General features: G+C 29.2%; 1 pseudogene; it reads right to left on the bottom strand.

The window, feature by feature from the left end:
* The window catches only part of LOC142317492 (E3 ubiquitin-protein ligase HERC2-like), a 78,311-nt pseudogene extending 50,726 nt beyond the window's left edge, over positions 1-27,585 (bottom strand).
* Between the last annotated feature and the right edge of the window lie 241 nt (positions 27,586-27,826).

Raw genomic sequence — 27,826 nt, forward strand, 5'->3', positions numbered from 1 at the left:
ACGATTCTATATGTGTAAACATGTACATATATGTAGAAGTCCACTTTACTGTTATGCATGCACCAGAAGTTATAGTTAGTTAACCATTTTTTTTTAGTCTCCTTCATCAGAAAACCAAATGAAGTAACATTTTTCATAATTTCTTTTTCTTTTGGGTGTTTTCTTAAATGATTTTTCAACAGTTCATTCTCTTACTTTGTTTTTTGCATTCTCTCTTTTGTCCAGACATTAGATGGTTTTTTCCTTCTCTTGGAAATCCTTGAAATCTTGTGCAAGTTTGCGGAACTCTGTTCTACCTCGCACTATTTCTTTAGAAATTTTCATTCCTTTTAGTCTTTTTGAATTATTGAGGTCCATTGATTTCCATTCTTTTTGTTACAAATGGGATTGAAGATTTGTTTTGTGAGCCTGTTATCATTCATTCTCATGAGGTGGCCAGAGAACTTGGTTCTTATTTTTTTGATAGAATCTGACATTTTCTCAGTTTTATTATATTTGTAAAGATCTTTATTACTTCTGAATTTATACCCATTTTCACCTACTTTTATCGGTCCTATGATTTTTCTAAAGATTTTCCTGTTTTTTTTTTAAAATATTTCACATGATTTCAACTATAGATGTATTGTGATAAGTTACACATCTTCTAGTTTGATTATTGTATTGCAATGGCTGGTTTTTGGCTTTAATTGAGATGTTCTTTTTGTTGTAAATATCTTTTGTTAGTTTGTCAATTTTTGTAATACTTGTTTGATTGGCTTCTGAATGGCAGCAAAATAACTAAACTGCCCAAAAGAAATCGCAGAGAAAGTGGAGCTAAAAATCGTCAAAAAGATGGAATTCATGGTACATCAAAAATTCCTCTCAAGTCTCTAATTATAAAATGTAGAAAAATCTACAAAGCTAATAAATTTAAATATCTGGGATAAATAATCAAAATCAATGGATTTAATAAAAAAAAACAGTAAATCAATGTTTAGATGAAGATTTACTGTTTTTTTTTATTAAATCCATTGATTTTGATTATTTATCCCAGATATTTAAATTTATTAGCTTTGTAGATTTTTCTACATTTTATAATTAGAGACTTGAGAGGAATTTTTGATGTACCATGAATTCCATCTTTTTGACGATTTTTAGCTCCACTTTCTCTGCGATTTCTTTTGGGCAGTTTAGTTATTTTGCTGCCATTTCAAGATTCTTCAAGAAAATTGCAATATATATAGGAAAAGAAATATAAGCAGATAATTCCAATACTATTCAATTTTGAATCCAGCTTTATATATGTATATTTCTTAATTTAAAATTAATTGCTTTGTTTTTTTAAAAGAAAACCTGTATTTATATTAAATAAAATGAATTTTAAATACAATTTTTTTCTACATTTAACATACTACATTTTATATTCTATTTCTGATCCTTTTCCTTGATCTATTCTAATAAATAAATCTTTAATATGACTTATGTGATCAACATAATTATAATAATGAACATTATTTATAAACACTATTACAGATGAATTTATCACTAATCAAAAGAAAATATCCCAACAATGAAAAATTTTTTATGCACTTCATACAGTAATAACACATTTTTATTTTTAATTATTAACAGTTAATGAATAACAATTATAATTGTTATTGATTATAATAATCCATCATAATTACATTAATATTTTAACTAAATCATCAACAATTTGTCACACCTATTTAACCACATTAAAAGCTGTTCATCATGATCCTGTTTAAACAAATTATGATTTTCATGATTATTCTTGACATCACCAATTCTTGGAGCAACTTCTGATATTTTCTTTTGGACCTGAAAAAAAAGATATTAAAAAAAATAAATAAATAATTAATCTTACATACATTTACAAATACACAATTTAAAAAAAAAACCAGAAAAACCCCTATGTACATAGCTAATCAAAGGCTTCTTTTTATTTCTGCTACAATGTATTGAATTTGCAAAACATTGAACCCTATATAATTTCAATCTCTAGATTTTACTTAGTTTGCTTCATAACTTAAAATCTGACTCACAAATTTTAAAAAGTACAAAGTGTTCGAGAAGTAGCTATACACCTGTCATGCACTAGTATAACAATATAAAACATTAACTTACTTTACAGTAGTTGTTGAAAATGGTCACCATGAACATCCCAGACATACTTGCAAGCGTTTCTTCTTGTTCTGGAAGACTTTCAAAAGTTGTTGACCTTGGTGAAATCACGAATAGCATTTTGAAATTCTCAAAGGCTATGGGGATTTTCTTTTTAAACATTACGTTTTGCATAACCTCAAAAATAAAAATCTGGTGAGCTTAAGTTTGAGAATAAGGCGGCCATAAGGCCTTACAAATGATTCTATTTCTGAAAACCTCTTGCAGTAATTTCATGGACTGCCTTGGCTGTATGCTCAGTCGCACTGTCTTGTTTAATCTGAGCATTAACTTTGTCCTTGGTTAGCTCTCCCACAACTGATTAATGACTTCACAATAATGAACTGTATTGCTTCCATGAAGAATATTGGGTTACCTATTCTTTTTTCAGATATTACAATCTGCTCCTCAATCTTTTGGTCATGTAAATTCAAGAACCACATGAAACCATTTACCCAAATTTAATTCTCTTTCCAAAGACTGTGGCAGATAAACTTTAAACCGCTTTTAATTTATATAGGATGAGACTGAGCTTCTTATGAACTGCCTTGTGTGCAGTTGCAACACTAATAGATTCTGTAGGGCCAACTTTCTCAAACGACTCGTTGGGACTACATTGCATAGCAGCTAGGTCTTGAAGTTTTTCTTTGAGTATTGATAGTCTGCTACTTCACCCAGTCAGTCCTTTACCGATTCTGTCTCCTAAAATTTCTTGATTAGTGTTCTTACACTATGTCAATTAGAAACTAGTGTACCTGGAAATCTAAAGGAAAACTGGTCTTTCATTATCTATGTGTACCCACTATGCTCATGGAAGACTTATTCAATGAGAAATAATCACTGTTCTAAAGTTAATAACATTTTTATGATCGAAGGGGATGATCACACAATGTACAACAAAGAACCAGACATACTTCTCATCTCAAGGTTGGCATCCTGTCCCGCATAAGCAAAGCACACAACACAGGATTACCAACCTCTTAAAAAAAAACTACTTACAGGGACATGGAATACAATCCCTCATGATACAATAGTGTTTATATAGGTGTATAGCTACTTTTCAAAGGGATTATATTAATGATTACCATGATAACTCAGCAAAATCATAAAATATTCTCACGGAAAGAAATGTTTATTTTATCTATGCCAATGAATTAAATTTTTTACTAACTTGTAAACAGCTACATTTTGACATGATATGCATTTTCATTTTCCTTCATTTATTTTATCATAACGAATACAAATGAACATATGTATTAATATGTTTATTACACTGTACACAATAATAATAAATAAATCTCTGGAAGAGATCTGACAGTATTTAAGATTCAGCTGGATAGGTAAAACTCCATACAATTCAGGTAATAACAAGGATTATCAGATGGCTATTTAAAAAATAATCAAATCAATATTCTGCAGGATTTAGATAAACCAGTCAATAAAATATTGCTGTTCAGTAAGTCACAGCCTGAGTATCTTAAGATGTCTCTTGACCTTGCAAGAGGTGGATGATAGAACACTGTCAAAAGGTAAGCAATTCACAGGTGACGATAGACTTAAGAATGCTGTAAATCAGTGGATAAATGGACTAACGACAGAAAAACACGATAAGGGTATATTGAAGCTAGTTTATTGTTACAATAAATGTCTTAATTCATGTGGTGATTATATACAGAAGTAGTGTAAGATATGTAGTCTAAGAGAAATAAAGAATATTTATTAAGTTTGCAGATTAGATTTTTTTAATAAAGAAATGGTCTTTACTTTAGAGATAAGCTTGAGGTATTTTCTTTTGTTAGTTGTTTTGTAGTTTCTCTGTGGGCATAGTATCTTCCTTACCTTTCATTCTTTTTCCTTATTCTTCCTTCTTCCTTTTTGAAAGAAATTGAAAGAGATGATATTTTTCAGAGGTGAATTATTATTATAAACATATAAATACAATTAAATAATATTGAAAAATGAAATATTTAATTAATGTGCATTAGAACAAAACAGTACGATTTGATCATCCTATGAAAATTTATCATCTAACAATAACAAGAAATTTCATGCTACAGGCATCAGAAGTAATCATTACCATTAATGAAATATCTAACTATGCAATTCACAATGTTTCGTTTCTTGAGAAGCACAGTGCAAGTTTTATCTGCATTTAAAATTAAATAATTGTATTCCTTAAGGTTCTTTAAAAAAAAATCACAATGTCTTTCAAAAAGGAAGGAAAGGTCCATGGATAAGGGAAATTTTAATCATCAACTTAAATTGTAATTAAAGTTTTTAAAGGTAGCTTTTTCTAAACAATGGGCTTATAGTCTGATCTCAGTAACTTACCCTACTCACAGGTTGCCAGAATATGTTATATGACTGATTAATAAATCAGATTAAAAAATTTATTTATTTATGAATATGGACTAGACCTAAATGTTATATACACTGTTTCAATGCAATGAATGTAATATTAATTATCTACATTCAGGATCCATTTAAGAGAAAACTTTAAATCTCTTTTTAGTCTAATTATTCCACTAGATCCAGCGATGTAGAATTACTAACAGAAATAAATAGACTGATGGATATTTAATTTTAGAATTCATTTTCAGTTAATCACCTGAGATTTAAATTAAAATGTAAGACAGATTCACTATTCTTCTTTACATCAAAAAAACAAATACATGCAAATGATTCTTTTGATGTTAGGTTAGACAGTCCATTTGTTTATAATACACTCTATTTAATGATATAATGAAATAGCTCATTAACTAAAACAATAAAATTAAATCTAAGCATTCCATTTGTTATAAATCTGAACACTATAACATATAGAAAATATAATTCATAGCTGACCTTTGACTAATAAAATTTAATAATTTTTTTAAAAACAAATCACGATCAGTGATGTTGGTCAGTATGATTTATATAAGATGATTGAATGAATAATTAAATTATTTCCTTTGTACCACTGATTAACTATTTAAAAGACAAAAGTTGGCTGACGGAGAGATCAGTTGAATGAAAAATGGTTAAGAGACTACTGTAGTGTATTATAATGTAGAAGGCAGGTCTTCTTCATAATACATTCTTGAACTAAAAAAGTCATAAAAAATGAAATTTTCATAACAGTGAATTTTTTTTCCTAAAAGTTTTTTCCTAAAACAACAAAATACCCAATACAGTAAGCCAAAGAATTAAACACATTTTGACCACAGATTCAACTTTTTGAATAAAACTTTCCTTTAACACATTTTAATTTTAACTTTAAGTGGTTTTTTCATGTTACACATAGTACGCGAGAGGTTATCTCTAAAGTAAAGACCGTTTCATTGTAAAAAAATCTCTAAAAAATTCTTTCAATCTCTCAAACAATCGGAAGGAGCTAAGTCTGGCCTATGTGGTGGGTGATTGTAAATTTCTCATCCAATGTTCTCAGTAAATCACATGTCGGACCCGCAAAATGTGGACATGCATTATTGTGCAGCAGGACGATGCCATCGGTCAGCTGCCCAGATCACTGATTTTGAATGGTGTGCTATAACTTAGGTACAGTTTCGCAGTAAGCTTCTGCATTTATAGTCATTCCACATGGCATAAAATCAATCAGCAGTATGCCAAACTGATCCCAAAAGACTGTGACCATCAGTTTGTGTCCAAATGGCTGTGGCTTGACCTTTGTTGGTTTGGTTGGTGATTGAGGATGATGTCATTCACTTGACTGCCATTTTCACTCTGGCATGTAATACAAAACGGATGTTTCATTGCCAGTAACAATTAAATTAAGCAACTCATAACCTTTTTCTGTGTAGTGCATCAAAAATTCTGAAGCAGATCCCGTTCAGATTTTTTTGTGATGTTCCGTTAATATGTTTGGCACCCAACGTGCACAAACCTTTCTGAAACCTAAATGATCAACATTTTTTACTTCCTTGTACAGTAAAGGAAATATTGTGATTTTGAAAAATTTTGGTTTTCAGACTTCAATGGAAATATCCATTTTGACCATCCCTGAATCCATTTGAGTAGTTTTGGCATGACGTCTGTACGTATAAATGTATCTTACATAACTCAAAAACAATTAGCCGTAGGATATTCAAATTTTGTTTTTTGTAACTATTATAATATCTAGTTGTGCACCTCCTCTTTCGACTGGACCAAAAGTGTTCAAATTAGCCCAAAATCCAAACAATTTGGATTTTTGACTTTTTCTTAACTGTAGCAATAAGCCATCACTGAGAGTTTTTCAATGATATAGTGGTACTTATTTTTATTGGTTCCCCGAGTTATAGCCAAATAAAATTTTAATTAATGAAATATTTAGATCTTACAAGAGGAAGGCACGTCGGTCCAAATTCGACTATCTCCTTTTTTTTAACTTTTTTAAATTTAAATGTATTGATTTATTACTAATTATTAACCTCAGATTGTAAAAAGATTAAGAAACACATTGTAAAAAATGTGTATATGTAATTTTATAGCTGTATAAAGAAGTCATGTGGTATCCACATGAGATCTTTTTAATATTTATATAACATGTTTACCTTAAAAAAAGGACTGTGCATAAGATGTTTTCCATCCTTCACAGCAGGATCTTCATATTCATACTGACGTAATAATGCTTGAGGTAAACTATGTACTAAATTTGCTGAAGATGAATCAACTCGATCTGTTTGAAGAAATGCAGGTATATCAAGAAGTTTTCCAAGTGGTGAACACATCAACTCTCTTAATTTTTCCAAACACCACATTCGTTCCGCAGCACCTGAGAAATAAATGATAAACTCATTAATTGTTATCAAATCAGCAATTAGGGATAGACAGATTGGGAAGTTTGAGGAGAGTCTTGGCCTCAATCTTAATGTTATTTGGCTGAAAACATAAAACGTTTAAAAAAGTACACAAAAAATAAAACTTTTTCATCTCTTACCAATTTTAAGTTTTGGAATCAAATTATTAAAAAAACAATTACCAATAACTTGCTAACACTCAATTTGGCAATGACTTTAAAAACTCTAAATTAAAAAAAAATTCTAAAATTAAAAAGCATTTTTACTTTTTGATGCAGTTTTATTTTATGAAAAATTGTATTTTACTTTTTTTCAGTTCTACCCAAATTACAGACACACCTTTTTTTGGCAAAATCTCAGAAAAATATTCTTATCAATTAAGACATCTTATGTTATAATTATGAGGCTTTGTTTTTTCAACTTAATGTAACAAATTTCACTAATAAAGTGAAACAAATTCATATATATTTGTATGCAGTGCATTATTTCACTGTTGCAAAACTATCTTACCCCTCTTGAAATATTAATTACAGTCTTTATACAGCATTTCTATAAAAATAGAAAAAAGTTACTGTATTCCTGTAACTGATTTATAAAACTGAATTTTGAAGTTAAGCTGCTAATAGGTGTATAAGAACTAAGTATTTCATCCAGAAAAAGGGCAATCAAGTGATTTTTGGTTTGAAATGTAATAGATATTGAAGACAGATTTTAAAAAAATTGTTTATTATCTTTACTATGTTTATGAATGTATCACACTTTTTATGAAAGAGAGAAATCAATTTCAACTAAATTCAGATCTTCATGAGCATATCATGTTATCTTATGGATGCATATAATATGGTCATAAATTAAGTACTTTATACTCATTCAGAAATTGGTTGTATAAAACTGACTTATCAGTAAAGTAGGGTAATACTTATTTAAGTAAGAATCCATCATAAAAAATTTGTTTCTTAAAAATGTTTTTGCAGGGAAAACCCTATACATTTCCTTGAATGGCATTGAGTGTTTAATAATAAGCCTTTATTAAGATGAAAAAATGTAATAATCTAATTCACCAACCCTTAATATTCAGAAGTATGTCAAGAGCATTTTTAAATAAAAAATGTACAATTTAAAACTTGATCATCTAATTAAAAATTTTTTGATACTATTTATTTTGTACTGACTAGACTACATCATGTTTCTTTAGTGTATAATTGTAAATTTATACAAAATAAATACAGTAAATTTATTATGCTATATTATATTTTAAATCAATCTAACAGTGTTCTACATTGTGCACTTACAATTTATGAAGAATAATAATAATAATAATAATAATAATATTATTATTATTATTATTATTATTATTATTATCATTCTTACTTAAAATAAGCAATCCAATGAAGATAGAATTAATTAAAAACATGTAAAAAACCAGACCCTATTTTTCAGCAACATTGTAGATAAAACTTGATTTGAAAAATGCTATGCCATTCAGAACAATTCAAAAACTATGTCACGGGAATTTTGATAGAAGTAAATGAGAATTTGGAATCATTAAATCTTTAATTTGAAAGTTTTTCACTCAGTAATTTTTTTTACGTCAGTCATGGAAAAAAATTTTTTTTAACTTTTTAGTGACACAAGGAAACTATCTCTGAACCTCTTCAGTAACTGGTGACATTGTTCTCATCCTGGAATATACAGATGTTATTACTGATGTTATTTTTTTCCTAATCAAGCAGATATATCTTTAATGTGCAATTTAAAACTGTTTTATAACTGAATTGTGTCTGTTTATTTAGTACATTATTATTATTGTGCGCTTTTGTGTATTGATACATTTTATAGTGATCAAATTTATTACCTCAATTATTAAAGAGAAGGGCAATGCAGGATGTAATGCAAATGAATTTTGGTGAATATGAAAAAGTCTCAAAAATAGCAACAGAACAAATAATAGACTTCATGAAGAGGAAAAAAAGGTCACAAATTATGGAATGATGACTGAAAAAAATTGAAGCCATAAGAAAATACAAGAACAGGAAGGGTGAAAAAGGTAAGAGGCTCTACAGAAAAATTAATGAATTAAGAAAGGTAACATAAAAAGTAAAGGACAATATGAACAAATATAAAAAAGAAAGCAATAACAGCAACATAGGATAAGTGGTGGAAAAATATAGGCACTAAAGAATTATACATAGAGTTGGCAAAGAGTTATACAAAGAAGGAGCATACTTAAAATAAAACCAAATGATCTTCCCATAGAAGATACATTTTAAATTACATAAGTTAAATTATTGTAATAAGTGAAAAGATACTACGACGTTAAAAGATAAATATGAAGATTAGAAGAAAATATAAGGTTTATTTAAAATGTACACAATCTTAGGGCATTAAAACAATATTTCTTTACACTTAGTTGTAGCTTTCTTTTGAAATGTGAACACTATCACTGAACACAGTCCACCTCTTTTCCAGTTGTTCACATAATTTCTGAAAATTTGATTTTGTCTTATTGTGTTTATATCCACACACTTGTCAAATTGTAACCTGCTAAGTGACATTATCACTAGATGTGAGCTTCATGTAAAACACCAAATTTAAATAAAACACAGAAACATAATTTTATAACAATAAATTTTTAATAAACAAATAAAATAAAATTACTACATTGGGATTTGCAAAAAAATGTACTAGGGCTATGTTGCTTATGCTTTTCTTGAGTTTTACAAAAAATTAAAATAACTCAACACATCAAAGAATATTTCTAATGGCGATGGATAATACACGTTACTTATAAAAATAAAGAAAAATGGTGATAAAGTCCCATAACTAGTCTACTAAAGTTTGTAGAACCACTATTACATAACTACTTGTATACATCTAAATTTAACAAAATATCTTATTAATACTTATGGGAGTAAGAAATTGGCCAATCCAAAATTAATTTTAATTTCAATTTTATACATAATTTATCATTTTAACATGTTATAATTTCAATATTTTTTAATGTTATAAAAAAAATCGATGGATAAGAAATCTTCTGATAAATCCATGAATGTATTTATGGAGTGACCTTTGATATCAAATTTTCATACCTGTATTCTGCACAAATCAGTCTATGATTTTTCTGATGGTTTTTTTTTTTAAATACTCACAAGACTCATCTAACCACGACGATGTCCCGCATATAACTGACGCTTTTCGATGGTGTCAAAGGTCTATCCCACCACTATTTCTCTGAATTGCCCAAGTCTGTGTGAGTATGTGTACTCATACAAACGTAATACTCTTTATATAGAAAAGTTTGCTCATTTTTACTCACATGTCATATTTCTTAAAATTCTATTTTAAGAAGGAACTTGATAACTAATGAATCATGCTGCTATTAATTTTATTTTTACGTTTTTTTTAAAAAATATCATTTGTTGACGTATTAGGAAATCCATATAACAAATAATTTACAATAAAATAAAATACAAATAAATTCACCAATTTAAATACACCAATTCAATTTAATTTGTATTTTATGTCAGAATTTATAATGGTTACAAAGAGGAATAAACAGAAATCACATATACCCAAATCCAGAATAAGATGATACTGAACCTTCAAGGGATTCAAAGAGTTTAGTTAAAAAAATTTATGTGTAGGTGTAAAAATTGGCAGAAAATTTATCATGAAGAAATTTCCAGTTGAATGGATTTGGTCTTTGTACAAGTAAAAATTAAGTAAAGCTTATTCAGACTCTGTTGTTAACCCACCTTGCTATCTTTGCCCTACAAGAGTTACAATGTTTTCAATAATATACAGTTATCATAGAGCATTGATTTTAGGTTACATTCAACTTTCATCATTAGTTTCTACAGTGTGAAAAAAGTTATAATCAGTATTTCTGTGTTACATTCTGCTTGTTCTGTGCTACATTAATATGAAATTCTTTTTACCTCAGTTGAGAGCAAATTAGGTAAAAATTTAAATTACTTTACATACACCCAAATCATTTGTTGAAATTCCACATGCAGGACCTTCAATAATATATCATTAGTAATTTCTCGGCCAATCAACTGACTATATTTTGTGATTAAATACTAGACTATTTTCGAAAATATCAATATCTCTTAGCTTATTAATAATCCACCAAAATGCGAATTAGTTTCCATTTAAGTTGTGATCAATATAGACATAAAAAACTTAAGGCATGAAATTTAAAAATTGTTTTTATGGGTTTTTGGTAGGATAAGTAAGAATGTTGTTACATAAAAATAAATTATTAATACCAGTAACTCTTCAAATTAATTTTACTTTAAAAGATAGAAACTAAGGTATAATTATTACAATTTACATTAACATTTATCAAAAAAGAAATAATTTTACCAGAACCAAGAGGAAGTTGGTCACTACTATGATCTTTTTTCTCAACACTATCTTCACTTTCCTTTTTTGGTTTTGATTCAGGAGGCTGACTCTGAAACACAATATAAATTGCTTTATATTATAAGCCCTTAAATTTCATTAGGAATAGAAATTTGGAAAAAAAAACTAGTGACTTATAATTAGAATATTGTCAAAATTTTTCTGAAGAATAAACAAATACTCAATCGGCACAAAAAATAAACAAATACTCAATATGATTTACACAATAATTTCTAAAATTCACTTTTATTCGAATAAGCATATATGCTACATGCTGACCTTCACAGAAAAGTGGCAGCACCTGCGCCTTATTATTTTATAATTACTCATTATAAAAAAGAAGCTAACAGGTAGCTGTAATTGGCCATAAGCATGAAATTACCATGGTGTGAAATAAATAAATAATTATTTAATAACAGCGAAGTGCTGTTACTACTTTGAAGTAAAGTAGTAAAATTAATCATCTTATTCTCTAACAATGGATTAAATACACTCCTCCAATCATATCTAAGCACTGGTAAGGATTATACAAACTTCCCATGAACAAGTGCTAATAATTATAAATGTACTGAATTGTAGCATCTTTATCTTTTACATAGAAGTTACTGGATATTAATCCTGCTAAGGATTAGTATTTTTCATACACTATAAAAATCAACTTAAATAAAAAAAACTGTAGGGCATCATCAGCCTGCTCCTTCTATATAAAATAAATAAATCAGTATTAAATATATATACATACAGAAGCGAATAAATTAATCCGAACAAAGAGAATTTTTGTTCTGCTGTAGGGAATTTTCATTTTGTGGCTGCCTGCTTGCTGTTTGGTGTTTCAGATTATGTTGTTAGTTGATATACAAAATAGAATTAATGGTGTTTGTGCTTTTATAATTCATTGCCAATTAGTTTTTGGCGATCTTATTAGTTTCTGTTAGAAGTTTGTTATTTGTTTCTAGTTAATACAATGGATATTAAATGTAAAGTTCCCTTCTTTCATGTAGTTAAAAACTATATTGTTGTTACTGTAGCTGCAACAGGAAGGGACTAATTTAGTATTGTCAGAGGCTAAAGCAATATATGATTGCTTATATTGTTACACTTTTGTTCTGATGTATTGTGTTAATTACTTATAATCTTTTTATTTTATTAATGGAAACAGAAGTAAATCATATTCTATAGGATATTAAAATATTTAAGCATGTACTGTAATGTATTACATTAAGCGATCTACATAGTTTAAAGTTTGTTATTTTGTAAAGATAAGTTGATAGGTTACATTTTATTAAGTTTATTAATTTTATCTAGGTTATTATAGCGGTATATTTTCTGATTTAGTTTTTGACATTTTTTATTATATACTTATAAATTAAAAATGATAAAAGGTTAGATTAACATACTTATATACCTACCTGACAATATTATAGAGGAAATTTCTCAGTCACCTATCAGAGAATTTTTATATTTGTAAAAATACTAATTACTTGGGGAATTACATTTTCATAAATAGATAAATTACAACTGTAATCAAACACGTCTTTTTCAGCATTATCTGGGGTCATTCCATATCAAATCACTCAATCTAAAATTAAATGGTTGCATGGCCATTTTTGATATTTGTAATTTTTTGAAAATTCACTTTCTCATACTTCAAGAATTCAAGACCAAATTTTTTTAATTTTTAAAAAGTTGTTTGTATGTGCTAGGTTAAACTTTATGATGCTTTGCATGCTAATTTTTGAAAATATATTTAATGATACATACTGAATTTATGTATTATAAAAAGTGAATTAAGACACTCTTGATGTGACCAGTACAATTTATTGTAACATCAGCTATGAAATCACATTGTCCAGTTGCTGTCAATAATTCTGAAATAAGAGTTGAAGGAGAGCGCTTCAGTGAAGACAGTTATTTATTTTAGTGATTGGTTCAGTATAAGATAAAAAAAAAAAACTTTGTAAACCTCTGATCACATGACTGAAGTTAGTGTAAAATAGAATTTTGCCACAAACAACACAATCATCTGACATTTTGCAGCATGAAATCTAAACAACTATAACTGACAAATACCATAATCATTTACTCAAATTTGTGGCATCTCTCTATCAGGCTGAGAACTTTTCGAACAACCCTGGTATATCCAGAGAAAGTTCTTACTACCAGACTATTGCACTATTTCAAACATTTGATTCAAAAATATTTATTTCCTTACTTTTTTGTTAAGTAGGCTTAATTGATGTTGTCTTCTGTTTATCAACTGCAACGACTTAGCTGGATTAGATTTATTACTATTATTGTTATTTTGAATAATAATTGTAATTACATGCCAATATATATTCAGATTCTTTAAAAAATTCATTAAAAAAGTTGATAAATAGTCACACACTGACTCATGAACATATAATAAATGAAATTTCCATAAAACACTCAATTCAAATGTGTTGAATAACCTGAAATATATATATTTTTGACGTGACGTCTTATAAATCAATGAATGCCGGCAGCACGCACGAAAGAGCATGACTCATTGTTCCATTCCACCTGAGCCAAGCATATGAGCAAGAGAGAGGCACGATCGGCCTAAGCGTTCAGTTTGTGCCGCATCTATCTCTCTTCCACTCGATTTATTGTCATTGATTTGATTTCAGTTTATTTCTATAATTAATTATTCATGATTATATTTAAACAAATTATTTATGTTAAACTTGCAAAAACTACAAATAATATTTAAAAATTGAATATTACTGTTTTTTAACCAGAATTTTGATTTACTTAAGTTAAATTTACTTAAGTTTAATGACAAGTTGAACCGCTTAACCGTCGTGCAATGGAATATACTATCGTGTCAAGCAGGTTTTGGCGGGCTTTTCAAAAACAGCAATTTCATGAATTTGATTTATGATTTCAATTTCATCGTTTTAAATTGACAATTTATCATCATTGATTTGATTAAAGTTTATTTCTACAACAAATTGTTCATAATTATTTTTGAACAAATCATTCAATTTAAACTTGCAAAAATTATTAAATATTAATTATTATTATTATTATTAAATGAAATGAAAAATGGAATATTAAGTGTTTCATTAGCTAATTAAACTATCACTTCGATTCAATTTGTTTAAACAAGTAATTTTTAAAACATCCAAATCATGGATGAATTTAATTAATTGGTATTTTCATCTAGCCCAACGCCAGTTTCTCAAAAAACACGTGTTTGCTTCATAAGGATTAAGGGTCATTAAGGGTTTTTTTTTTGCGACATTACAATCAAAGGTCAACGAATATCATGGGCGCGAAGCACCTGCGATATTCGTCTTTGCAAGACGTTGTCATGCTCAAATCTCGTGCGAAACGTAGTTTCACACAAACCAATTTTTTTTTTTAATAAGAAATTTCAGTGGTTCATGCATGTGAAAAAAATTGTTTTTTGTTATTTTTTTTAATTGGGCAACTAAGTAAAACATTTAACAAGAAATTATAAGAAATAATAATTACAGCATAAACAAAATAAATATACACCAGACCTGCATATTGGTATTCTCAAAGTTATCTGGTTTGGCTGAACACTTTTTCTTTTTTACATCATACAATATTTTCTTCACAGTTCTTTTCCATATATGTTCTGTATGAAGAATTTTAAGATTTCTTAGTGCATTTATTTCATGGCTAGTAGCTGGACGTACTTCATACAACAAAAACCTAAAACGATAAAAGAATAAAATAACATTATAAATAAAACATTACAATAAGGTTTATAAATACAACACCATTAATGTCCATAATCTAAGTATAAAATACAACTTCATTAATACATGTATTTACAGATGAGGAAAATAAAAAAATTATATTATAATATATGTTTAACATATATACTAAAATTATATTTGATAAACAATTCTGTCACCCCTAAATTATTTTATATCTCACCACCAGAACATTTAAATAAAATTCTGAATTTCACATAATGCCACATAATGGAGCAGAAAATTTGGTAATGATATCTTAAGGAGGTAAGGAAATACTTGGAGTTTGGGATGATATACTGCATAAGTTTGGATGATAGAACTTACTCTAACACATTCTGAGTACAAGTATAGATTAAGAAAAGAATAGATCTACCATGTACACATAAACAAGTGTGTTTGAAAATACAGTAGCATTCTTCAGTGAGAGCCTTCAAGAGCTGCAGCATCTAAAACAGTATACTATGCACTCTGATAGGAAAATTTAAAAGTGTCTGTTCCTCAGTGATAAATAAACTCTGATGGATCTTAAATATGAATGAATTTGCTGGCATAAATTCCATAACATTCTGCTAGATTGCATCAGTCATATAGGTATATGATGGACACACAGACACACACACACACACTCATTGAATGATTCCTTTTTTGCAAATACAGTTAGCCTTCTTTGTCTTTATACATATATTCTTTGTCTTTGGAGCTGTGTACGTTTAAATCTTAATAGCTAGTTTTATAACAATTGTCAAATGTAGAGGGTGGTCTTCATGTACTACTCCAATCATTCTTCTGTATATTTATTCAACTTCATTTTATTACTGTAATAAATTTTTCTTTCAAAAACTGAAGAAAAGCTACAGAAAATATATGTTTTCTGAGAAATTTTTAACCTATCTAGGCTTAAGACTCATGTGAAACTTGCAATAAAAGTTTTTTAAAAATATATCCTATTTACTGCCTGGTAACTAACCTTTATTATATTTCTAGATAAATTTTGACATTTTCAGATCACCGGACCACATGATGTCCCAGTGCAATTGATTCTTGCCATACAGAGAAGCATGCCTGACAGATTTTGGCATGCTTAACAGATAACATTATGGGGAATATGCTCCAGATGGAACAGGCATGACAGGCTAAGATGATGGTCAGAATTACCTGCACAAAGATGGTGGAGTGGAGGAGTACAAGAGTGAATTCCCTCTGATTTTCCTTGGAGATGTGTTCATATTCATATTTAAAGCAGATCGAAAAAAAGTAAAAGTAAAGGCTGAAGCACATGACTATAGTTTGCTACGACATGCAACTAATGCTAGCAACAGGTACTTTGTTCCCAACTCATGAAAGGTGTGACAGTAATTCCTCATCAGACATCTATTTCATCAATGGTATTAGTGAAAACATTCACAATAACAAAAATGTTTTTTTAAAACACCTACTCCACTGATAAAACAAATAATATAATAGCTTGATATATAATAATAAATAATAGCTTTATACATATATATTTTACTGAAATTAATTTTTTAAATTATTCCTTTGTACTGTGAATTATATTTAAATTCTATTAATAAACATTCTAGAACAAATTATTGAGATAAGGCATATAAATGAGGATGCAGGATCACACAAAAGTACTTTCATGAAAAATTAAGGTAAGCTGTGTCTTATTTCAATATTCTGCACTAGATGGTTTATTTAATAGAATTTATATATGTCAGCAGGAGTACATTATACCTACACACCTGCACAAGCGCACCACTTCTCACAAGCTGGCTGCACAACACTCCCATGACAATGGCGCTGTAGCCCCACCAGTCGCAGGCACCTTTAAAAGTGCAAATGGCAGAACAAATTTTCAATTGTCTATTTTTTTCTCTAACTTGAGGATATGCTTCTTTTGTTTCTGTTTTCTATCAGTTTCAGGTGATGCAGAATAAAATGACGGCAGCCTCGCAGTCCCTCCAAACCCTTTCTGGAAACATGTGTGTCTGGATGATTTTAAAATTAAGAATTTTCAAGGAATAATCTTCAACTGAGCTACTTACTTCATGAAACTATTAAACAAAACAAGGCGATCGCTGTTCCCCAACACTCACGAATGCAAAGTTTTATATAATATTGTAAGGTCCAAACTTCCTTCTCCATCTCATGAAGATAGAGAGTGATGAACGAGGAAGAGAAGCTCAGCAGTCACCAGCCAGAAGAGAGAGAGCCCATGATGATAGAGTACTTTCCCCCCATGATGCCCTTTTCAAGGCCACTGGACAATACAAGGTTTACAAACTGTAATTTATTAACAAAGAATGGTAAAGTGGCCCGCCAACATGGACTACAGTCCATGTTGGCGGCAGCAGGAAAGACAGCCCTCATCCATGTTGCAGCAGGAAAGACAGCCAGAGGGAAAAAAGTACTGTAACTTTACCTCACCAAATACCCATTATCCTTTCCAAAACTTACATCATCATCATACGACTCCCTCAGGAGAGGGGAGTGCATTGCTTCCTCCAAACACTAGAACTCATGGAAGGTATATTCCTTTTAGGCCAAAAAGACTTCAGGGACAGGCTTAAGGGGAATCACACTGAGAGAACGAAGCTTTTATGTGCCTTGTCTTCCATGATCAGCCCCAGTCAATTATTTCTCACTGGTCTAAAAGACTGGAACACAAATAACAATTCCGTCCATAAATAAAACACAAAATCTGTAACTGCAACTAAATAAATAATGATCTGCTCGATAAACAAAAGACACAGCAGCAAGGAACATTCGTCCAGGTTCTTCGATTAATAGGGAGATAATAAACTCTCCCGCTATCCTTGCATTCTGTTCCAATCTAAATTTTCAAATGTCCCAGCCAGGACACATGATTCCCTCCTGAAAGCAGAATGCATTGCATCCTCGAAACACTAGGGTTCCCAAAAGGTGTATTCCTGCTAAGGAATACACATTAGCACTGCTAAGGTCGGAAGGCATTAGCACCAAAGGACTTCAGGGTTACAGACTGAAGAGGTATTATGCCAGAAGAACGAAGTTGATACACGCCTATGATCATCACGACCACAGAGGGAAGACAACCACCATGTAACAGATCTGGCCGTCATGCCACCCCCTCCGTACCTAGCCCTTAGGGGCTTTACTGGAGGTCATCTTCAAAAGCCTCAAGACATATTCCAGTCTGGCCACTGTCAAGATGCCACCGATGTGAATGCCAAAAGCAACATCACACCTAATGTGGATCCAAGCAACAATGGTCTTAAATAGGTCCTAAACAGGATCATCCAACTGAGCTGACCTACAATCCTAACCAAGCGAGGGTGAGCCCAACATGCAAAACAGAGTCTAAATATTTCAAAAACTGAAATCATAAAACAAATAATGAACAACAAATATAAAATTGTAAACTAAACAAAACACAGAAAAACCAGGCCAAAGGTAATCAATAAAATAAACAAACTTACAATAAACCTAAACTAATAAAAATAAAACAGACCTAACAAGACTCTAAAGAAAATACAAACTAAATGCTAATCCGAGAACAAAACCTGTTTAATACAAAACAAGCAAACAATAAATATAATCTAAGCAAAAATCGTCAGATACTAATACAAACCAAAACACAGAAATAAAAACTAAGCCAGTAATAACACAATAAAACAAATCTAAACCAACCTAAAATAAACCTGAAACTAACCAGAATAAAACTAACTTATCAAAATTGCATAAGAAAATCTACTCTTACTTCTCTGATCTGTTTAAACTCTAACAAAATAAAGCACTAAATAAAAACACATAATATTGTACCAAACTAAACATAATGTTAAACCATAACAATCAAGAGAATATATAACTAAAAACAAAACCAAGCAAACCCAACAAAAACAAAAGCAACTGCACTGAAAAGCACTGATAACAAGAGCATTTCATACATTATTACAATTTTCAACATCCTACCTTTGCGAAACCAAATTTTGAGTGTCTATTTCTAAGATTAAACCTTCCTTCAAAAAACTTTGATCTGCAAGACAGGCCCCCCAATGGGGGAGTCACTAATAATTATTAAACTTGTTTTTAATTTAGTATTGATAAGTTAATTATTAATACATTGTGCTATACTGATACAATACTATAAGTGTATTATTTTAGTGTAAATATATATTTTATTATTTATTATGTCAGAATGTATTTTGCTTTGCTTTCCTTACAATAAATTAATATTTTTTTTTAATAATATCTTCTTTTCGATATGCTCATGTCTCCCATTTATTGTTATCACACCCCCTTAGGGAGGCACCTCCCCCCCCCCCGGGTTGAGAAACACTGCTTTATTAATAAATTAATAAAGTTACTTATTCCAAACCTAAACAAATTATATTTTCTGACAAAACTTTTTCGTGTTTTTAGATTGAGTGATCTGATATGGAATGACTCAAAAAAATGCTGAAAAAGACGTATTTGATTACTGTTATAATTTATCTATTTATGAAAAAGTAATATTCCAAGTAATTAGTATTTTTACAAATATAAAAATACTGATCAGATTAGATTATTTTACAAATAATCTGATAGCTGCTGACTGAGAAATTTCCTCTATAATATTGTTGGGTAGGTATATGAGTATGTTAATGTAACCTTTTATTGTTTTTAATTTAAAAGTATATAATAAAAAATGTCAAAAACTAAATCAGAAAATATACCACTATAACATAGATAAAATTAATAAACTTAATAAAATGTAACCTATCAACTTATTTTTACAAAATAACAAACTATGTAGATCGCTTATGTAATACATTACAGTACATGACAAATGTTCTAATATCCTATAAAATATGCTTTACCTGTTTCCATTAATAAAATAAAAAGATTATAAGTAATTAACACAATACATCATAACAAAAGTCTAATAATATATTGCTTTGGCCTCTGACAACACTATGGTTTATTTAATAGAATTTAAATATAATATGAGTAGAACTTAAATAAATATACTTGTGGGTGTAATATATATATAATATATAACGTACTCTTATATATATTTACACATATTTATTTAGTTCTCTGTAAGTTGTAAGTAATAATGCTATAGAACTGATTTTCATTGTTTATTTTTTCACTATGTTCAGTTACTTACTTTTTTAAGGATATCTAGAAGTTTTTGATATACGGTCACACTTACATAACAGAATAATAAGCTACAGAAATGTTTTCATATTAAACTTAATATGATGTTAAACATAGTTACATATTGTACTTTCAGACTTACATCAATAAATTGAACCAAGTCTCTCTCTCTTTTTCTCCTGTTTAGCCTCCGGTAACTACCATTTAGATAATACTTCAGAGGATGAATGAGGATGATATGTATGAGTGTAAATGAAGTGTAGTCTTGTACATTCTCAGTTCGACTATTCCTGAGATGTGTGGTTAATTGAAACCCAACCACCAAAGAAAACCGGTATCCATGATCTAGTATTCAACTCTGTGTAAAAATAACAGGCTTTACTAGGACTTGAACGCTGGAACTCTCGGCTTCCAAATCAGCTGATTTGGAAGACGCATTCACCACTAGACCAACCTGGTGAGTTCATTGAACCAAGTCTACCCATAGCCAACTAAACACTTTTAAAATATAAAATAAAATAAACACTTTTAATGTAATTCTGTGAACGTCTACAAATGTTTTTTTTAAGTTTCAGGCATTAAATCAATATAGGATTTTTTATTTTAAATCAGTTTTTGGCAAATTAATTGACCTATCTAAAAAAAAATTTGCAGAATAACACAAATTTTATTGATATTTCAGAACAATTAACCATTACTATGAACAAAAGCCCTTATAACAGTTAATAAGAAATATAAAACAAGAAAGATTCAAAGCCATACATATTAAATAAAACAATTCCCACTAAGCAGTAAATAACAAAAGTATTTGATACCACAAAAACGATAATCACCTACTGGAATTACTAATAACCACTTCTATTATTTACTAATTTTAACATAGGACTGTTGAAAAAGATACAGCAGTTGGTAAGTGTATTAAACAGTAACAATTTTCAAACTACATCTGTGCAAGATGTCTGTTCACAAACATAATTTATTTTTTTTAATAATAAGGCCCTGACTCCAGAGGCCATCACCAAAAAAAATTCCAGTAAAATATTTATGACTTTTTTTCTATATCAAACTGGTGGGAAGGCTGCCCATGGACCAGTTGAGAAACTCCGACATGTCTAGGGCTACACAATACACTATTATTGGTATGAATATTAAATAATGTACTGTGTACTTTGTATCAATAAACTAAGCAAATACATATTTGATTTTCAGAGACTTATTTAAAAAATCATAACAGCAGCTTTGATACACAGTACCTTCCCATTCTGTATTCTATTTGTAACACCTGAGGAAGGTACTGTGTACTGAAACAGCTGTTGTGTTTTTTTTACATAATTTTGTAAAACTCAAATACATGTTTATTTCCTTTCATTATGGCTTTTCATCATGTAAAGGCTTCATCCATCGATTAATAAACTAAGCAATTTGCACTAAGTTTCTCTAAGATAGAACCAAGGACAAAAAATGTCAACTACAGGTTATAATTATCTCGCTTCATAAATTATCTTCCAACTGTATACAAATAATATTTAAGTAAGGTATGGTGTAAATCACTTCAGAAAATCAGATATAAAAGTATATCTTTTAATAAGTTCCTTTTTAAAAAAAAAAAAAAAAAACTTAAGCAAATTAAAAGGCCCCTCACATAATAAAAGAAAATATTATATTATTACTTAATATGAATTCAGATAATAAAACGTTTTCAGATAATTTTAACAAATACAAATTAAATATTGGTCCCTTACTGATATTTTCAAATCGATAGCAGAAGCACAAAGATCAGTGACATGAGCCTGAGGTGTAATAGGTTCAGTAGGAGTAGATCCAGCACTTCGAGCTTCTCCTTTCTCTTCAAATGGACTGGGAGGTGTTGTTATATGGAGACCACCTTGGAGAAATTCTGCTTTTAACCAATGTGGTGCTTCTTCTTCAGAAAACTATAAAACAATTTTAAAAGCATGCATTACCAATTGGTTTCGTAATTTGCATTATTACACTGATCCATGATTTTTATACAATCATATAACAAACTGTCAAACACAATGATTCAGAGATTTATCTGCGAGTACATATTTCCTTACTTGCATTCATAATTTCTGAATTTTTATACATTACACTTAATAAACAGTTTTTGGCAAATAAAAGTTTTATTGTATTCCTGATTAACTTTTAAAATACAAAAATACAATCAGAATTTTTCCGTCATCCGTAGTTTTTATGTAACATTATTGAAGTATTGCTTTTATAAAATTTTAAATATTTTTATTAGCAATAATTTAAGTACATAAAAGAATATTTAAATGATTTCAAACAATAATAGAGTACAAACATTATGTGGCAGTAATTGTATATGCTTGACAATTTATTTACTATAGGTTCTGACTTGCCAGCATACAGCAGTCTTTGGAATCATACAATTAACACACCAGTATTGTTTAAATGTTCATTGTGCATGCATGTACTGTGGTTTCATTCCGTTTTGTGATTTACAGTTTGTGTCATGTGTGAAGCGTTAGTGAATATATATGCCAAGAAAGTATGACCTGGACAAATGTTATGTGTGGGGGGATTTGATGTTTAAAAAACAATAACAAAGTTTGACAACACTAGTTAAAAAAATGTTATGAACTATAATTTGGCTGTAAAGTTGGTAATCAAGATAAGAACTGGAACCCTTACATCTGCTGTTTAATGTGAACAAATTTAATATGTGTAATTTGAAACCTATTTAAATATATATTTTCTTGATAAACCCATCATATTTGAATCCCAGGTAATGGAAGAAAAATAATTTCAAATGAAATTACATCAACCATAATAATAACTAAAAGTAAATAAAAATATAAAAAAAAAGTACGATATATATTAGCATTTATTCAGTGTGCAGAGCTGCTGCTATTATGTATAAATTTATAAAACTTTTATCTGCAGATCAATTCCTGCATATAATTTAGTAGAAACATGGTTTGAGACTTAAAAAATGTATTTATTCTACAAATCAGAAAAATGATTAGGAAACACCAGAACAAAGAAATTCAGAAGAAAATATTTTTTTCTTCTATCTGTATAACATTTTAAAGAATAACATAATTAAAATCAGATCTCTTCTCTACTTCTACTTCAATAATGAATTTTATCATTATACAATTTTCCTTTTTTATAAACTCTAATATTTAATTTATAATATAATTTTTTTATTATAAATAAAATAATAACTATAAAAAAACTGAATACTGTACCATATTTACAAATAAATAAATCAAAGAGAAGAAAATATCTTTATCAAATTTAATTAGACAAGAAGGAAGATTTAATTTTTTTCTAACTACTTAAATCAACATCAACTGAAAACAATTACCTGAGTAGGAGTACTACTAACAGCTAGCCAATGAGCATGTAATCCAAGAAGATACCCAAGGGTTCTTTCACAATCTAAAAGAGGTGATGAAGCAGTAACACTTGTATCAACAATCTGCAATTATTAACAAATTTTATTAACACAACCTATATATTTGCACAACGTAATCATATATACATATTTCAAGTAAAAATAAAACTTATCTAAAACAAATTAAACATCACTTGTTTTACATCATTATTTAATATAATTGTATTCCCAAAATAAGTATTAATACGTACAAATAAGACTTATAAAAAGTACTGTTAAATATATTATTTCTTACTTTTTTGCTTTGTATAAGAACATCCTCAGTTAGGCTATATTTTGACGTGAAATGATTAAAATCACACCGAAATATACAGGTACCAGAACAGACATTTATAGCATTAACAAAAAGGTCTATATCGTCCTGCCTTAATAACTCCCTAATTATTAGTCTCAGAAATGTAAATGTGGTGTCATTTAATAACTTACATGGTCAGCTCGCCGATATGACTTTGAGTTTGCACCACTGGCTAGTGGGTTGGCAGGAAGGGAGCACAGCACAAATCGGCCAAAACTGGCGCTCTCACTCATCTCCATTCAGTGTAGCTCACGACTTAAGACGTGATAGTGTGGTGATTCGTGTAGTGTTTAAAGTTTGTCGAGACAGATCAATTTAAGTAATAATAGTGTATTTTGGACAATATTTATGTATAAAAAAATTAAAGTAAACATGTAAACACTATAAAGATTCAATATGTCAGCCTCAGCCTGCACAAAAGCCAGCCAGAAATATAAATTATGCATATCGTTGGAAAGGAGAGATTATGGGCCATGTATAAGTATTCCAATGTCTGGTGCCAAGCGAGCAAGACTGTTTCAGGAGTGTTGCAAAGCTGGCACAGCGAGCTCAGTGAACAATCCTGATGGCGTGAGCACCTCTTCCACTGCTTATTATGCCTTATGTCTTACTTCACATATCACAGACCAATGTTGAACAAAACTGTCATTGAGATAAATATCATGTACCATCATTTAGTGTCTGTTTTATGTTAAGATTAAATTTAATATGCACTGACTGTTTCGTTTTTATTTCAATCCAATACATTAAAAGTGATTAGCTGACATACAGCGATTTAGCGAAACTAAACAACTGATTAAAAAACTCATCTATTGATTAAATTTAATACAAAGTAAACAAAATCTATTTTTATAACTCAATGAATCTACAGCTACCTGGAGATGTTGACAGATTTGTAGACAGTTTATTATCAAAAACTAGAGAAATGAAGTTATACGAGAACAAATTATAAGATCAAAATATAACTATAAAACAAACAATAATATTATAACTATATGAGATTAAACTATATAAGAGGATTGAAATTATTAAATACAGAAATTTAGCTATTAGTTGCAGCCAAGCCTAATAGAATGGTTAAACAATTACAAGAGTCGGGAATCCTGAAATAAGGAAATCATACTAAATAATGGCATCTGTTTAGTGGAAGAACTGATAGACACTGATACATATTCTACCGGAGCGAAAATGTAATCTTCTCGAAGTAACAGGCAAAATTAAAAAGAATAAGGTAATAAATAGCATTGTATAATAAAGAAAGGAGAGGGACCATTTCCATGAATTTAGAGGAGTTGGAGTGAAGTTTCAAATAATATAGGTGAATGTAAAATCATCCATGAAATGATTCATAGAATAAAAACGATTTGACAAAGGTTAATAGACAAGATCAAATGTTAGCTTATTACTCCTCTTCTCATATACCTTAAATGGTATAAAAAATGGCTGTTCATGTATTTTATATAACAAATTCAGTGGCAACAAAACAGACTTACATGATTTCTGGATATTAATCTAAGTCCTTATTATCAGATCCAAACATGCTGCTAATAAAGCGGCCAAAGAATCACAAAGTAATTCATTTGCCCATTTTTATTCATAAAGATGCAAATGAAAAAATCTGATGTGGACACCACATGACTTCCTTGTACGCCTGTTAAATTATATTTACACATTTTTTTAAATGAAAAATATAAAAAATTTTATTCCACTAATAACTTCTGATTTTTTTTCATATTTTTTTTAATGTTATTATTGAATTATTATTTATTGCAAAAACTATTTTTACAATCAGAGGTTAATAATTATTAATAAATAAATATATTTAAATTAAAAAAAGAAAGAAAATTAAAAAGAAAAAGAAAATTAAGTCGGATTCAAACCAATGTGCCTTCTCCTTGTAAGAACAAATATTTCATTACCTTAAAATTGTATTTGGCTATAACTCTGGAACCAATTAAGTACCGCTTATATCGTTGAAAAGCCTTCAATAAGGACTTATTACTGCAGTTAAGAAAAAGTCTATATTCCAAATTTTTGGATTTTGGGCTTTTTTGGAAACTTTTGGTGCGGTCAATTACAATCAAAAGGTGAGGTGCATGCACAATTGATGTTACAACAGTTCTAAATCCAAAATTTCAACATCCTACAGCAAATCGTTTTTGAGTTCTGTGAGATATATATGTATGTGCATACAGACATCACACCAAAACTAGTCAAACTGGATTCAGGGATGATCAAAATTGATATTACTGAGATAACTGCTGATATAGGAAATCTCATATATGTTATATTATATATATATATAATTATTTTTATTAAATTAACATTTTATAAAAGATTAACAATTTGTCAAATTCTAAAATTATAAAAATAATTTATTTTTATGTAATTATAGAATTAAATACCAACTGAAAACGCAGGATTCTGCAAAAATTGATTCTCAGAAATATCAATTAATTTTTCTAATTAATATCAACTTTAATTTTTCTATTTAGTGTGTTTTAGTGGTTTAAATTTCATTTAATATTACTACAGTGGTTAATATTTTAATGAATTTGAATTTTCAAAAAAAAAAAAAATATATATATATATATATATACATTTACATTTATTTTATTTGTATGAGTAACATTATAAATGTTACATTATGTATCAATATTAAATATTTTATTTAAATTATTGATTTACTAATAACTAGATGTTTATTTAAATTTATACTTTTATAATCATTTTTAAAACCTGAAATAAAGTACCAATTGCAAATTTTTGAAACTTGTACAAAGAAATGTGAAAGCTAATTGATAAAAATATAATTAAAAAACAATTATTTATATATGTTTGGAGAGTAATATAATTAATTATATTAAAAAAGTTTATATACATATAACTTAAAAACCTTTTAAATATACACAAATATAAAAAAAATAACAATTCTTTATTTTACAAATAATATATATATATATATATATATTCGAATGAACTTACAAACATCACAATTTTTACAATAATTTAACAGTATTATATCTATTGCATATCTTTATTACAAACACAGGTCACAGTGGGTCAGCCATTTGCAATGCTTTGGGGGTAAGATCATGGATGTTTTGTAGCAAACCTCTAAAAGATGAAAGGACAAACCAGGGCCATGTGAGCGATCGTTTACTCTTCAGCTCCACATCAGTTGCATCGTGGGTTTTCCACAGCTCCCCATCGGGTCAGGCTCTTATTGCAGATACCATGATTTGTGCAAATCCTGTTGATGTTCATGTGGAACCCATTTTCTCATCTTCTGGATTTTCTCATGGCTTTCAAACGTATGGAGATGGCTTCTCATCTTACATTTAATTGATCCGCGAATCGTTGCATTTGAGCATCATCCTCATCCAACAATGCTTGCAGTTCGCCGTCTTCAAACTTTTTTAGTGGTCTTCCACACTCTTCATTTCTCACATCAGAATTGCCACTTTTGAATTTTCTAAACCGACACTCAAAGCACTGTGATTTACGAAGAGCATGCTCACTGTAAGCTTTGACAAGCATTCGATGCAATTCTGGGGCAGTTTTCTTTAAAAGGTAACGTAAAATCAATGCTGTCCTCAAATTGTACTTTTTAGGTACAAAACTCGACATGTCAGCTATCAAAGAAAGAAAATGGTGCCAATGATGCGGTTCCATGGTAACTACATTAACATCTAGGGCCATCTACGGGCAAATTCTGGTTTTATATTCACACAATTCTGGTAAATATTAAACAATAGAGGTGCCAGTACAGATCCTTGTGGTAGGCCATTTTCTAGGCTGTAGAAAATACTTGGCTTTCCTTTGAGCTGTACTTGGCAAAGTCTATCACTCAGCATTTCAATCAGTAAGT

This window comes from Lycorma delicatula, chromosome 1 (genome assembly GCF_047948215.1).
Source record: "Lycorma delicatula isolate Av1 chromosome 1, ASM4794821v1, whole genome shotgun sequence".
Taxonomy (NCBI): Eukaryota; Metazoa; Arthropoda; class Insecta; order Hemiptera; family Fulgoridae; genus Lycorma; species Lycorma delicatula.